A 14,906-nucleotide genomic window follows, 5' to 3' on the forward strand; every position below is an offset into this window, starting at 1 on the left:
GAGATGTGGGTTCTATCCCTGGGTCAGGAAGATTCCCCAGAGAAGGAAGTGGCAAGCCACTCCAGTAGTCTTGCCTGGAAAATCCCATGGACAGAGGAGCCTAATGGGCTATAGTCCTTGGTCTTGCAAAAGAGTGGGACACGACTGACTGACTAAACAACAATCGCAGCAGACAGAGGACGCAATGAATTCTGGACAAAATACAGACTGTGGAAATCCTACAGGCCAAATGGGCAGCTTTCCTCAAGATATAGATTTTAAGGAAAAGAACAGAATGAAGGGGGAATCTGTAAATTAAAAGAACTTAAAAGACATACTGAATTTTTTTAAATGTCCCACTAAACTACAGTCTCTAAGTGTATCCACTAGGGTGATGAAACTACAAAGAAATGCAAAAGAGTAACTGACATAAAAACCAGGATAGTGGTTCTTTTAGAGGGAAGGAAGCAATTGTGACTGGGCCAAGCGTCAGGAGGCATTTGGGCAGCTGGCTGAATTCTCTTTCTTGAAACAGGTAGTGGTCACAAGAGCATCTGTTTATTATAATTCATTAAGGTATACACTGTGTTTTGTGACTTTTATCTCTCTATTTTATCTTATAATAAAAAGGGTTTAAAAAAAAAGAAGAAGCCATATTTCCCTAAAATAGGGAATGGTATCATAGGAGAATGTTAAATAACATAGGAAATGCTCACACATAACATGTAAAGACAGACTGAAAATCATCAAGAATATTATGACACCATTTTGTTGACAGATGTGTGGTGGATGAATGGATGAATGATAAATGGATAGATAGGTAGGTTGGTAGATAAAATGGATGATAGATAATGGATAAACAGACAAATGGCTGGATGGATAGATAGAGTAAAAGAAATGATTATGGGGAAAAAAAGAAATGGCTATGGGAGGAAAATAAACCAAATAATTTTATTAGTTAATGTTTGGACATGGACTTCTGACTTTTGTTTTCTTTCACCTTTCTATACAATCCAAATCTTATCCAGTGAATCTGTTTCCAAAGGACCTTTTAAATAAATACTGTGAGTGTGTGTGCTCAGTCACTTCATTTTTGTCTGACTCTTAGCGACTCTATGGATTATAGCCCGCTAGGCTCCTGTGTCCATGGGACTCTCCAGGCAAGGATATTGGAGTGAGTTGCCATGCCCTTCTCCAATACTACTTTTATTTAAAGACAATTTAAAGAAGAGAAGAAGCCACATACAGGTCACCAGCCCAGCCCCACGCCACCTGTCCCCAGCCAACCCTGCCATCCTGCCCTACCCTCTACTGACCTGTGGCTCCTGCAGGCACATCCCGCCCCACGCCCAGCATTTCACAGTGGCTCAGGTTCCTGAAGCCCTCTGTCTGGGCTCACCCTCTGGCATTGGCTTCTTTATTCCTCTTGTCTACACTGTTAGGAGTGTCACGGTATTGAGAAATGGCATACCTGGAGAAGGAATGGAAACTCTGGGCCTGTGCATTGCTTCCATTTGGCCAGTATGGAGTTACAGCCTTTATGATAAGTCAGCAAATGCAAGTCGTCTCCTCTGAGCTCTGGGAGCTGTTCTAGCAAATTACTGAACTTGAAGTAGGGGTCCTGGGGCCCTAATTTACAGCCAGTCGGTCAGAAGTACAGATGCAACTGGCATCTGAGGTGGGGGCTCTCTTGTCAGACCTTCAACTTGCGGGATCCGAAGCTAATTCTAGGTAGGTAGTGTCAGAATGGCTTTGAATTATTGGATGCCAGCGGGTGTCAGGAGAACTGGCTGCTGGAGTCAGAAAATACTGCAGAAATTCCATGCCCATTTAAAAGGTGAACAAACTGAGGCCCCAACAGATGAAAATAACTCGCCTGTTGTTCAAGATGTGGAAGGACTGAACAGGAATTCATAACTGGGACTGTCTGAACTCAAAAGCGGTCCTTCATCCCTAATTCACACAGTCTACCCACAGGAACTGCTGTTTGGTACATTTTGCCTTATTTTTTTCCTTTAATTTTTTTTTTAAATGGTATTTATAGTAGAGGGCTCAGAAGAAAGAATGTGTATAGCCAGTATTTTTCACAAATATATCCATTCTTTCTAAAACACTGAAAAGGCCTTGGGCATCCTAAATAGTCCCCAAATGACATATTAGGAGGAAATCCTACATTTTTAAAGAATCTTTTACTTTGCTGATAGTGGTATCATGTTGACTCAACGAGAAAATCACAGGAAAAAGACCCCAGTTCTCTTGGTACACCTGCCCTGCGGAGGCTCCAGGTCCACTCAGCACAGGCTGCTGCCAGCAGCCCAGCAGGGGCCTGGGAGTGTCACCGAGGCTGGATGGGGGCCCCAGATCTGGTGGGGAGACCGCCTCTGGCTGGCCTTGGTGAACCCTGGTCCATCCCTAGACTCTGCCAAGGTCCTGAGGCTTCCCTGGGAGAGTCAGCCGAGCACAGGTCTTTGTCCGAGTGAGGGTCAGGGCCGAGAGGCAGCTCACAGATCTTCTCCAGACTGCAGAGGCAGCCAGAGACTGGCTGATGCTCATAGAAGCTGGAGACACAGTATCCTTCAGTAACCCCATTCCCTGAACCTGCTCAGCCTCCAGTCCCCCAGGGGAGTGAAGAGCCCTGCCGACCTCCCAGAGCCCCCCAGAACAGCCAGTGAATCTCCCAAGGTCACACAGCTTGCAAACCAAACCGGCCTGATGCCACAGTCCTCAGCCTCCAAGCCTGGGGTGAAGTGCATGAGGTCTGGGTCCAGGCTGCCTGGGTTTGAGTCTTCACCGTCCTTGTCCTCCCACCACATCCTACCCATCCCACCCCTTACATCTCTCAAGTCCTCCCCCTTCTCCCCTGCCCAGAGCTGCTTTCCCTGCATTTTCAGGCTGAATGGTTCATGGCTGTGGTTCCGTGAAGGACAGCATGTGACACTGGGTGATCACTGCCTGGCAGGCAGTGTGCACAGATCAACTCTCTTGATTCTCGCGCCCCCATGAGGTGGATGCTCTTATTAACCCCACTGTACAGATGAGGAGACTGAGGCCCAGAGCCCTGTGTCAGTTGCCAACACGATGTCAGAGTCACACACTCCATTGAAGACTCGAACTCAGACCCCATGCACTTCACCCCAGACTCAGTGACTGAGGGCTGTGGCATCAGACGGGTCCTGTTTGCAAGCTGTGTGACCTTAGGAAACTCACTTTGTCTCTCAAGTCCGTTTCTTCATCTGTAAAATCAGAATGCCTATCTTGCCTTGGGTTGTGGAAAGGATAAGATGAAATAACTCATGTAAAGCTCCATGCGCTTGCTATTATTTCATACTGACTGCCTTCCTGCCTCCCCTCTCCTCTCCTGGGTCCCACCTGGCAGGCTGAGTAATCTCTCTCAAATGCCATTTCGATCCCGTTACTCCCTGATTAAAATCTTCCACATCTCTAAAGCTTCTCATTGCTTCAAGACACAATCCTCTCCCCTTACTCTGAAATTCAAGTGCTCCCTGACATGGTCTCTAAGTTCCTTCCCCCATGCATCTCCTCCCCCAGCCCCTCCTGCTCTGGAGTCTCCCTCTCACAGCCCACGCTTCATCCTCCCAGTTTTTCACTTACAGACCAGGCTTCTCACACCCTCCCTCTGCACATGTTGTTCCTGCCTCCCTGGAACACATTCCCTCCATGTCCTCTTGGCTCTCTCTGGCTCAGACCTCAAGACTCAAGTTGAAGGTCACCAGCTCTGTGGCTCCCTTTCTCTGCATGGGTGAACTGGCCAACACTTTCCCCTATGCTCTGCCTTGTAATGCCTTTATTGTTACTCTTATCCTGTCCTGTGGAATTATGGTTTCTGTCTCTTCTTCTAGAATACAAGCTCTTTGGGGCAGAGAGTGTATACAGATGAACCAGCCCTGGCTGGAGGTTGGAGTCCCAAGCTGCCCTATCCCCAGGATCCTGAGGTCCTCTCCAGCCTTTCCACCTGTTTGCCTGGTTGGGACAGAGAAGCACCTGCCTGGGAAGGATGCTCTGGCACCAAGGATCAGGAGTGCCCTTCGTTGGAAGAGGCCTTTGGAGGGATCTGCCTACCTCACCATCATCTCCTTCTCTCCAAACTGCTGTCCCACCCAGAGGCAGACCAGTTTCCTTAGACATAGCTGATTAGTGAAAGTCACTCAATCGTGTCCGACTCTTTGCAACCCTATGGATTATATAGTCTGTGGAGTTCTCCAGGCCAGAATACTGAAGCCGGTAGCCTTTCCCCTTCTCCAGGGGATCTTCCCAACCCTGGGATTGAACCCAGGTCTCCTGCATTACAGGCGGATTCTTTATCAGCTGAGCCACCAGGGAAGCCCAAGAATGCTGGAGTGGGTAGCCTATCCTTTCTCCAGCGAATCTTCCCAATCCAGGAATCGAACTGGGGTCTCCTTCATTGCAGGTGGATTCTTAACATCTGAGCTACCAGGGCAGCTAATTAGACTATAGACCATTTGGTGGTCCCAAATGGTCCAGTCTCAGCCCAGAATCACGTTCAAAGTCACAAGATACAGCCACCCAATAGGATATTAAGAATTCCAGCCTGTACATGGATTTTAAGAACATTAAAGGGATCCAGGTTAGAACTCACAGCACCACTTTCTCCCCAACCCCTCTGTTCTCCCCAGTCTCACACCTGCACCTGTTCTACCACCTTTCACACATCCAATCTCCACGATCACCTCTCACCTTCCTTTCCTTCTTCTCCCTTCCTCCCAGTTCTTCATCATTTGCATCATCTCAGCCTCTCGTCTCTCCTTCCATCTCTCTGCTCCTATCTCCTATATCCATTCTTCTGACTCTTTAGGACTCAAGAGCTGGGAACAGGCTGGCAAACAGTGGATGGAGGGTGAGGGCAGGGGGTGGAAATGCCCTTGATATTGGCACATTGATAAATATTGTCCCCAGCATGTGCCCTTCCTCCTGTTAGGGCCTGACACTTCCTTCTATTACTCTCTTATTCCTGCTACAATTCTCACATGTGATTTGCATAGTATTACTGTATTTCTCCTCAGGACTCACCACGAGCCATATTACCTATTTTTTCCCCACACGCTGTCAGCCTTTTACAGTTCACAGATCCCTTTTACATTCACTGTCTCCCTTGAACTTCATGATAACCCTATGGGGGTGCTGCTAGTATTGTTCCCGTTTTACAGATGGAAAACTAAAATTCACAGATGCCAAATCACCCGCCCAAGGTGCCACCAGCAGGATTTGAGCCCAGATCTTCCTGAGTCCAGGGTAGGGCTCCTCAACACTGCTCTCCACTGTCTTTAAACTAAATCCTCTGACAGCTGATGCTAAGACCGTTTTTATATTGATACACATGAGCACAATCACATCCATCCCCACGGAAACACATCCAGGTTTACACACATATACTCCAACATGCAGAATGACCTGCAGACACCCATCAGTGCATATATACACAGAACCCCACCAGGGTGAGGACACACACTCAGGTACACGTGCTCACATGCAGACGTACAGTCTCCAAAACACATGTGCATGGTGGAACTAGTGGTAAAGAACCTGCCTGATAGTGCAGAAGGCATGAGATGTGGGTTCAATCCCTGGGTCGGGAAGATCCCCTGGAGAAGGAAATGGCAACCCACTCCAATATTCTCGCCTGGAGAATCCCATGGACAGAGGAACCTGATGGGCTACAGTCCACAGGGTTGCAAAAAATAGGACATGGCTGAAGTGACTGCTCACACACACTTGGACTGCTAGAAAGCTTCATTAACATGGACAAGAGCAGGGCCAACCCTGCAGCTCCTCCTGGGGTCCAGCACAGCCCTTGGTCACCCGCAGGCCCCCAGTGCCACGGCCTTGCCTGCCTGAGCTCCTCTTCCGCCCACTCCTCCTGCGCATTCTTCGTGCCCCTTCCTGAACTCAGCTCTGCCACCAGGCTCTGCTGGGACCTTGTTATTTTTACAGCTGCAGGGAGCGAACTCTTTGAGAGAAGGGAAGGCTTTGCTAAGAGGGCGGGTGCCTAAGGCTCTGAGTCACTGCCGGCCCAGCCCCGAGGGGCAAAATCCCCTCCCTCTGCCCACCCCCGGCAAAGCTAGAGGGTGTCTGTGGTCAGCCTGGGCCAGCTCCAGTGTCTGCCAGAGGGACCTTCCCTGGCAAGCTGGCTCAGTGCCACTACCAACTCTCCCCTTGGGGCAGGGGACACCCTGGCTTGGCTCTGGGCCTAGAAAGGTCCCTAGACTAGCAGTCAGGGGAAGGGGACTCTGTGTCGGTGAGGATGGAACAGATCCCTGGGAGTCTCCCCAATTCACTTCCCCTCGCAGGGCAGAGAGCTTCGGGGCTATGCCCATTTGTGTAAATCAAGGAAACTGCAGGACGGTTCTAGGACCAAGGGGCCCGCCCAGGACCCTGGAGCAGGGACAAGCTATTTCCGGGTGGGGATCTTTACAAGAGGGAAGGAGAGAGTCAGGGAGGAGAGGGAGAGATTTGGGGTTTGGGGACAGGAGGAGGAAAGCAGAGCATGTCTTGTCATGGGGGGAGTCTCCTGCTAGATGCAGAGACCAGGGAAGACCATCTCCTGAAGACACTTGCATCTCCATGACTCCTCATCCATCCACCTGCTGAGAGAGTGGGCCTCTGGATTCCTATTGCTGACTTCCTTTCCCCTCAGAGCAATTAGTTCAGCCAAAGGGATATCCTTCTGCCTGCCCGACATCCGGCTGGAAAGACCCTTCCAGGGTCCCTCCCTTGATCCCCCATCTCTGAGACCCACACCCAGCCTTTTGGGCCCCATGGCCTCTGTCAAGAGTTGTCTCCTAGGTTGGGCACCTCTGAGTCCCTGGCTGTCAAGGAGCGGCTCCCGGGACAGCCCAGGGGCACCTTTTCTGGCCCAGGGCCTGGAGAGGTCTCTGAGGGCTCCCCCAACACACCCACCCTCTCTCTGCTGCAGAGAAGCAATGTTGTTGATTTCAGTGTAAAGACCTCATTATTTCGCTTTCCAGACCAGAAAGACCCACACGTGGAGTTAATTCCCCATTCTGACATAGGGCTAGTGCCAGCCAGAATTGGGAATTTTGCTGAATACCCACTGGGCACCACTGTTTCCATCACAGGGTTAATTAGTCCCCATGAGCGTCAGCCAAGGGAGGCCGCTTGGGCTGGGAGTCCAGAGCTCCAGATGCTGAATGTACATCTGCCAGTGACCATCTGGGTGAGCTTCGTTAGACAAGCCCCTTTTCTTCTCTGGGCTTCAGTTTTCCCATCTGCAAAACGAGCAGGTAAACCTGGAACCCAAAGTCTTTTCCAACGGACTGGAACTTTCCATGACTTTCTGTGATGCTGACATTCTGTAACAGCCTACCACGGTCTAGGAGATCTAGGATGACGTTCTAAGTCATTCCATGACATTTACAGCCATCTACAGCATTCTATGATGACATTGGAAGGTGGTCCTTGACATCCGATGACATTTACAACCATCTACAGCATTCTGTGACATCTTTTGACATTTACAACAATTTATGACATTTACAAGAATTCACGATATCCTGTGACATTCTTTGACATTCCAGAGCATTTTACGACATTCCTTGACATTCAACAGCACTCTATGGCATTCTCGCCACGGTATTCTGTGGCATTATGTGACATCCTAAATTTATATCATGTAGGTTTGTCTCTCTTCCAAGGGGCCTCCCTGACATAGCCAGAGAGGCCACATCTCCCCTCAAGACCCTCCTCCAATTCTTCTCCTGCCCAAGATGCAGGACGCCTCTATGGTCAGAGGTCCGTGAACTTGAGCCTCTAGAGCCAACAGCCATTCCAGGATCCTTATCTGTGCTTTGGGGGGCAGGGAATAATCTCTCCCACAACAGTAATCTCCTCAGGGTGTTTTAAAGAAATCTACCCCCAACCCACCCACCTCCGCTGCCACCAGAATATTCCAATTAATGGCCTCTTCCTCTAGGATAAGAGAGTCCCTTTGGCACAGTATTAAGCTTAAGCATATAACACCAGATATTTTAAAAACTTTGACCTCTGGGAATGGCAGTTTTATACAGTTCAACCTAATGGAACAGAAAGAATGTGGATTTGGGAATCAGACCGCTCCAGGGACAAATATCAGTGCTGCTATTTCTTAGCTGTGAAACTTCAGGCAACCTCACCAGTCCTCACTTTCCTCACTCATAAATGGAGAGAACTCCTTATTCAAAGGGTTGGTAGAGGATTCAACCAAATAATGCAGGTATAGATCTAGGCAAAGATCTAGAAGAGAATAAGAAGTCCTTGAAAATCTTCTTTCCCCTTTTATCCTTCCCCTAGAACAACAGTGGGGCTTCCCAGGTGGCTCAGTGGTAAAGAATCCACCTGCCAATGCAGGACATGAGGGTTCGATCCCTAGGTTGAAAAGATTCCCTGGAGAAGGAAATGGCAACCCACTCCAGTATTCTTGCCTGGAAAATTCCATGGACAGAGGAGCCTGGCAGGCTACAGTCCACAGAGTCACAAGAGAGTTGGACACGACTTACCAATTAAAGAACAACAGAACAACAGTGAAACAGCTCATGCATGAGACAGCACAAGTTGAAAAAGAGAACCCAGGTTTGGGTCTTGGTCCAGTTACCTCCTCACTGTGTTTTCCTGAGGTCTGTTCTGTGGACCTTAGTTTTCCCGTTTGTAAAATGGGGCAGGAGACACTCAGATCAACTTGAGGACCTTCTGGCTCTGACGGTCTGGGCTTCTCTGGCGGCGGAGGGGAGGGTACAGAACAGGGAATCCTGGAGTTTGGTGGAGCAAGCCTGGGGCAGCAATGGGTCACCATAACCTGTGAGGGCAGGACATTGAAATGCAGGAGAAGCAGGTCAGACCTGGACATTGCAATGCGGGAGAAGCAGGTCAGACCTGAACAGTGCTTCTTTCTAACCATTGCAAGATGACAGTCTTGGTTGTAATGTTGCTCCTCCACAGCGTTTTAGGAGCATGGCCCCAAGATCTCTGGCTGAGTAGGTGGACAGATACCCCAATCGGTGAGGAGTACCATCTCCAGCCCTCCAGGCTCCTGAGTGGTGGTGAGAAGTCCTCAAGCTGGTGTGGAAACGTTAAGAGACTTCGCCCCCTGGTGGCCAGTCGCTGTTATTGCAATATAGGGCTCCCAGCCCGGGGAGGTGACACCCTCTGACCGGGATTTGGTCTTAGAGGGCAAATTTCTTTCCAAGAGGAAGGACCCTGGGAGCAAGTCTTGGAAAAAGGGTGACCCAAGTTGGGGCAAGCCTGTAGGGCGGAAGGCTATTAAGGACCGTTCAGTAACCTCTTCAACAAAGTTTCCTGATCACCTACTGTGTGCCAGGCAGCGTCTTGGGCTCTCCAGCTGTGTTGAAGATGAGGCCCTTGCTCTGCAAGGAGCTCACAGCTCAGCCGGCTGAGGACCTACTCATGGTGTCCTGGACTCCTCGCAACACTTCTGAGAGGTGAGAATGATCGTTCCCATTTTACAGGTGAGGAAACTGAGGCCCAAGGCCACACAGCTCTAAGGGTTCAGAGCTGGGATTCTTTCTTAGCTGGATGACCGCAAAGCTGCCCATCACATGACGTCTGTGTAATACCAAGAGCCCAGGCGCTGTCAGGCACAAGACCCCCTCGTCCCAGGTAGCTTCCTCCGAGAAACGGGGCCTTTGAGGTGCCCCTTGGGTTCAACCAGGGAAGGAGCGTCCCCATGCCCACGCGCTGTGCCCAGTGGGACCTCCTCGCATAAGTGGGGGGGTGCTCCCCGACAAGCAGGCACCCGGGAGCCCGGGCATTGTTCTCATTGTCTCGGGCCTCCCTTTGTCTCAGGAACATCCGGGGCTGGCTCCTCCCCTGGCGGAGATGGGGGCCAGCTGCCTGGAGAGTCGGCCCCGTATGGCTGCTGCCGCTCATTAGAGCCCTCACAAATGCCTCTCTCACGGGACTCCCCACCCCAGGGTCTGAGGGAGTTTGACACGAATCTAAAAATAGCTGCTGTTTTGTTCCTTTGTGGGAGGGGAGGGGCTGGCAGAGGGGCTCCAGCTCCCCTTAATGACCTGCCCACAAAGAACAAAGCCTTTTCTCTGCATTCGCTCTTGCTTCCGCAGCGGCCCGGGCCTCCTCAGCTCACTGAGATGGAGCCTGAATGGTGGTCCTGCTGGTGGAGGCAGGGCCTGGGTCCAGGCCTTCAAGCGGGGACGATCCAGGCCCCAGGCTGGCCGGTGGCCGCGCCCAGGGCCTAGTGAGCCCTGTGGGCGGGGCTCCGCGGGGGTCGGGGCCCGCCCGTGTCCTGTGACATTGTGTGTGATGTCATACCACATGGCGCAGTGGACGGGGTGTGGTAGTCGCTCAGTCCTGTCCGACTGTTGGCGACCTCGTGGACTGTAGCCCGCCCGGCCCCTCTGTCCATGGAATGCTCCAGCAAGAATGCGGGAGTGGGTTGCCATTCCCTTCTCCAGCGCATCTTCTCCACCCAGAGATTGAACCCAGGTCTCCCGCATTGCGGGCATAATCTAAACCGTCTGAGCTACCAGGGAAGCCCCAATGGATGGAGTCTGGGACTGCAAATGGCCGTTTGTGGCCGACTGTGGGCAGGTGACTCTGGGCTTATGCGTCACTGAGCCTGGTTGTGGGCAAATGACACCATAAGTGAGTGAACCTCGCTACACACAGGTGACACACCGTTGGTATGTGTTGGTTTGACCTGGGGTGATGGGGCAGACTCTGCAGGTGAAACTGGAGGTGGGGCTAACTGTGCAGTGACATCTTTAAGTGACATTGGGAGAAAAACAGCCACCAGAAGTGAACAGAGCACACTCCTGCTGTGTCCAGGGGAGGAAGGGAAGAGTGGGACTTGGGGAGTGGTCAGGAGGGTCCCAGCTTCATCCTAATGTTTGGGTCAGTTGCTCAAAGGGAGAACATATTTATATATTGCTGTCAAATTTTAAAAAGATTTCAAGCCCTGGTGGTCCAGTGGCTAAGACTCCGCACTCTCAAAGCGGGGGGCCTGGGTTCAATCCCTGGTCAGGGAATTAGATCCCACAGCCTAGAGACCCAGCACAGCCAAATAAATAAATAAAAATTTTAAAAAAGATCTATTCAGATGCAACAAAAAGCTATTTGTTTTTAATCTAGGCTGTGTGATTATGAGTGATTATTGTACTACTCTTTGGGTTTTTCTGAATTTTTAACCTCTCAGAAAAATCATTAAAAGCAGTGCATGCTCATGATGGAGTTTGTTATACACGAAAGTTAACAGTAACTTCACGTCTACATGTACGTTGTGCTACATGCCTTACATGGATACCACTACCCTAGGAAGGGAGAACTCTCAGCACCCCCTCCCATTTTACAGATGGGAAAAGTGAGGCTCAGAAGCCCTCAGGCAGGTCCGCAGCTCTCACCTCATCTTCCACACCACGTGGGATTTCAGGAAAGCTCAAAATCTCCCTCTGCTGGATAACCCTGCCACTAAAAGGATGGAGCCTGTGTCCCGTGTATTAGTTACCTGTGCTGCATTAAAATACCATCCCCAGATGCAATGACTTAAAATAACAGTCATCATTTAATATCTCTCATGATTTTTCTCAGTGAGGAATTTAGGGGTGGCTTTGATGGGGCAGGTCTAGCTGACTGATTCCTGAGATTCCAGTAAGATGCTGGAGGGCTGCAGAATTTGACTGGAACTGAGGATCCACTTCAGGCTGGCTCACTCACATTTCTAACAAGCCAGTGAGGGCTATGTTGTCTACATGGGCAGCGAGAGCTTCCTCACCACCTGGTGCCTAGGATCCAAGGGTGAGCTTCCCAGGAGAACCAGGCAGAAGCTGTTATCAGCTCCTATGACCTGGTCTTGAAGTCCAAGCATCAAATAGCATCACTTCCACAGTATTCTATTGGCTATGAGGGTCAGGTCTGATTCAGTGAAGGGGTGGATTGTCAGGGACTGTGAGGGGTCTGCGATCTTTACCCTACTTACGAGCTAAGAAGTTATGCTTCTTAGATGCCCTCACTTCTTGGATGCTGACAGAAGACATGTGACTCCAGGGTCAGACGCAGAGGACAGTTTACTACTCACAACAGAGCAATAGCCAGAGTCAGCATTTCTTTTCATCCAGTGCCCAGTTCCCGCAGATCAGCATAAAGAGAGCTAGAAGTCATCTGCTCGCTCAGTGGGCGGTATTAGAGGAGAGAGCTCTGAGCCTAGGGAAACCACAGCTTCTATAATGGGCAGGAGCATGCCTGCCCTTTGCCACAGAGGGAGACACTTCTGTTTTCCGAGAAAGTTTGCCCCACACACATCCTTGACAAGAGCCCAGAACAAACGACAGTCATGCCTTACTCACAAGTCCTACCAAAATGCAGAGCTCTGTCTTAGTCAGCTTGGGCCTCCAGAACACAGTACTGTGGACTGAGAGGCTTAAACAACAGAAGTTTGGTTTTCACAGCTGCAGAGACCACGGTCAAGGTGCGGCCAATTTGGTACCTTGTGAGGGTTCGCTTCTTGGCTTGTAGATGGCCGCTTTCTCACTGTGTCCTCACATGGCAGAGAGATAGAGACTGAGAAACTCTCTTAGGAGAGAACTCTATAAAGCCACCAGTCCTGTGGGATTAGGATCCAACCCTTATGACTTTAACCTTAATCACCTCCCCCAAAGGATTACCTGGTGGCTCAGAGGTAAAGAATCCTCCTGCCAGAGCAGGAGACGTGAGTTCAATCCCTGGTCTGGGAAGATCCCCTGGAGAAGGGAATGGCTACCTGCTCCAGTATTCCTACCTGGGATATCCCATGGACAGAGGAACCTGATGGGCTATAGTCCATGGGATCGCAAAGAGTCAGACATGACTTAGCTACTAAACAACACCACCTCCAAAGTCCTGTCTCCACATACAGTCTCATTGGGGGTTAGGGTGCTAACATATGGATTTTGAAGACACACAATTCAGTCCATAGCAGACTCCAGGAGAGCTGGTCCCAACAGGGACTAGCCGAGAAGGTGACCACGGGGGTCATCGAGGAAGCCGGGCACCACAGCCCAGGTTTTGTGGTGGCATCCTCAGACGATCTCTTCCTCAGGTGAAAATGGGGAGTGGAGGCCATGGCCTCTTTGTCATTAATGATAACATCCCTTCACAATGGGCTTCACTGGTGTCTCCGATGGTAAAGAATCTGCCTGCAATGCGGGAGCCCCGGGTGAGATCCCTGGGTAGGGAAGATACTCTGGGGAAGGGAATGGCTACCCACTCCAGTATTCTAACCTAGAGAATTCCATGGGTAGAGGAGCCTAGTGGGTAACAGGGATGCAAAGAGTTGGACACTACTGAGCAACTAACACTTTGCCTTTCCCTTCACTAACGCCCTTAACCCGCTGCCATCCCTAAGCCAAGGCTCAAAGGGTAGTAACTGGGGCCCTCCTGTCTCCCTCTCCCACTGCCTTCCCCACCCTCCTCTCTCCACTCCATCTTTGGGGTAAGCTTTCCCCAAGGTCACATCTTTCCTCCCAAGGCTAACCACACGGCCAAATTTTTAATTGATAAATAGGAACTCTACAAAGTTGACTGTTGTCTCCCTACAAAATCCTATTTTTGAATGTCTGAAGCTGAATTTGCCATTCTCTTTTTCCTTCTTCTACATGTTCCCAATTCCCTCCAGATCTATGGACGTTCCCTGACCAACTATTGCAAAGATCAAAAAAATTTTTACAGCACATTAACAATTTTCACACTGTGAAGTCCTTTTACACATCCAATTGTTCAGAAGCACAAGGAGAACTGTCTAACATGTATTGTTGTGAATTCTGCTTTTCATAATAAAAAACACATTCAAGGGACTTTCCTGGTACTCCAGTGGTTGCCAATGCAAGAGATGCGGGTTTGATCTGGGGTCAGGGAACTAAGATGCCATGTGTCTTGGGGCAAGTAAGTCCATGTGCCACAACTACTGAGCCTGTGCTCCAGAGCCTACACTTGGCAGCTAGAGAGAAGCCCACGTGCCGTAACACAGAGCCTGCGAGCTACAACGAAAGATTACACATGCCACACAGCCAAACAAAAAAAAACATGTAGGAATAAACTAGTTTTTAAAAAATATTTGAGGACTTCCCTGGTGGTACAGTGGCTAAGAATCTGCCTGCCAATGCTGGGGACAAGGGTTCAATCCCTGGTCTGGGAAGAGTCCACATGCTGCAGGGCAGCTAAAGCCCATGAGCTGAAACTACTGAAGCCCATGCACCTAGAGCCCATGCTCTGCAACGAGAGAAGCCACTGCAATAAGAGGCCCGTGCACTGCAATGAAGAGTTGTCCCCACTCGCCACAATAACGACAAAGCTAGCGCATAGCAGTGAAGACCCAGCACAACCAAAAATAAGCAAAATAAAATTGTAAATAAATGAATATTTGAGATTCTGTCAGTAATATAGATCTACTTCATTCTTTTTCCATAGTGCTATAGTAGCCCAGAGTTATAGATATACCACAATTTATTCAATCCTGATTCTCCTGAAGGACATTTAAGTTGTTTCTAATATTTTTGTATTACTGGCAGTGCTGCAGGGAGTAACCTTATTTTTGCATGCATATGCTAGTAATTTTGTAGGATAAATTTTTACAGGGGAATTGCTGGCACATAGAATATATGCTCCCATCATTTCATGACAAAATAGATGGGGGAAAAGTGGAAACAGTGACAGATTTTATTTTCTCAGGCTCCAAAATCACTGTGGATGGTGATTGCAGCCATGAAATTAAGAAACGCTTGCTCCTTGGGAGAAAAGCTATGACAAACCTAGACAGAGACATCACTTTGCCAACAAAGATTCATATAGTCAAAGCTATATTTTTTCCAGTTGTCATGTACGGATATGAGAGTTGGACCATAAAGAAGGCTGAGCGCCAGACAATTGATACCTTTGAATTGTGGTAA

Source organism: Cervus elaphus, chromosome 11 (assembly GCF_910594005.1).
Source record: "Cervus elaphus chromosome 11, mCerEla1.1, whole genome shotgun sequence".
NCBI lineage: Eukaryota > Metazoa > Chordata > Mammalia > Artiodactyla > Cervidae > Cervus > Cervus elaphus.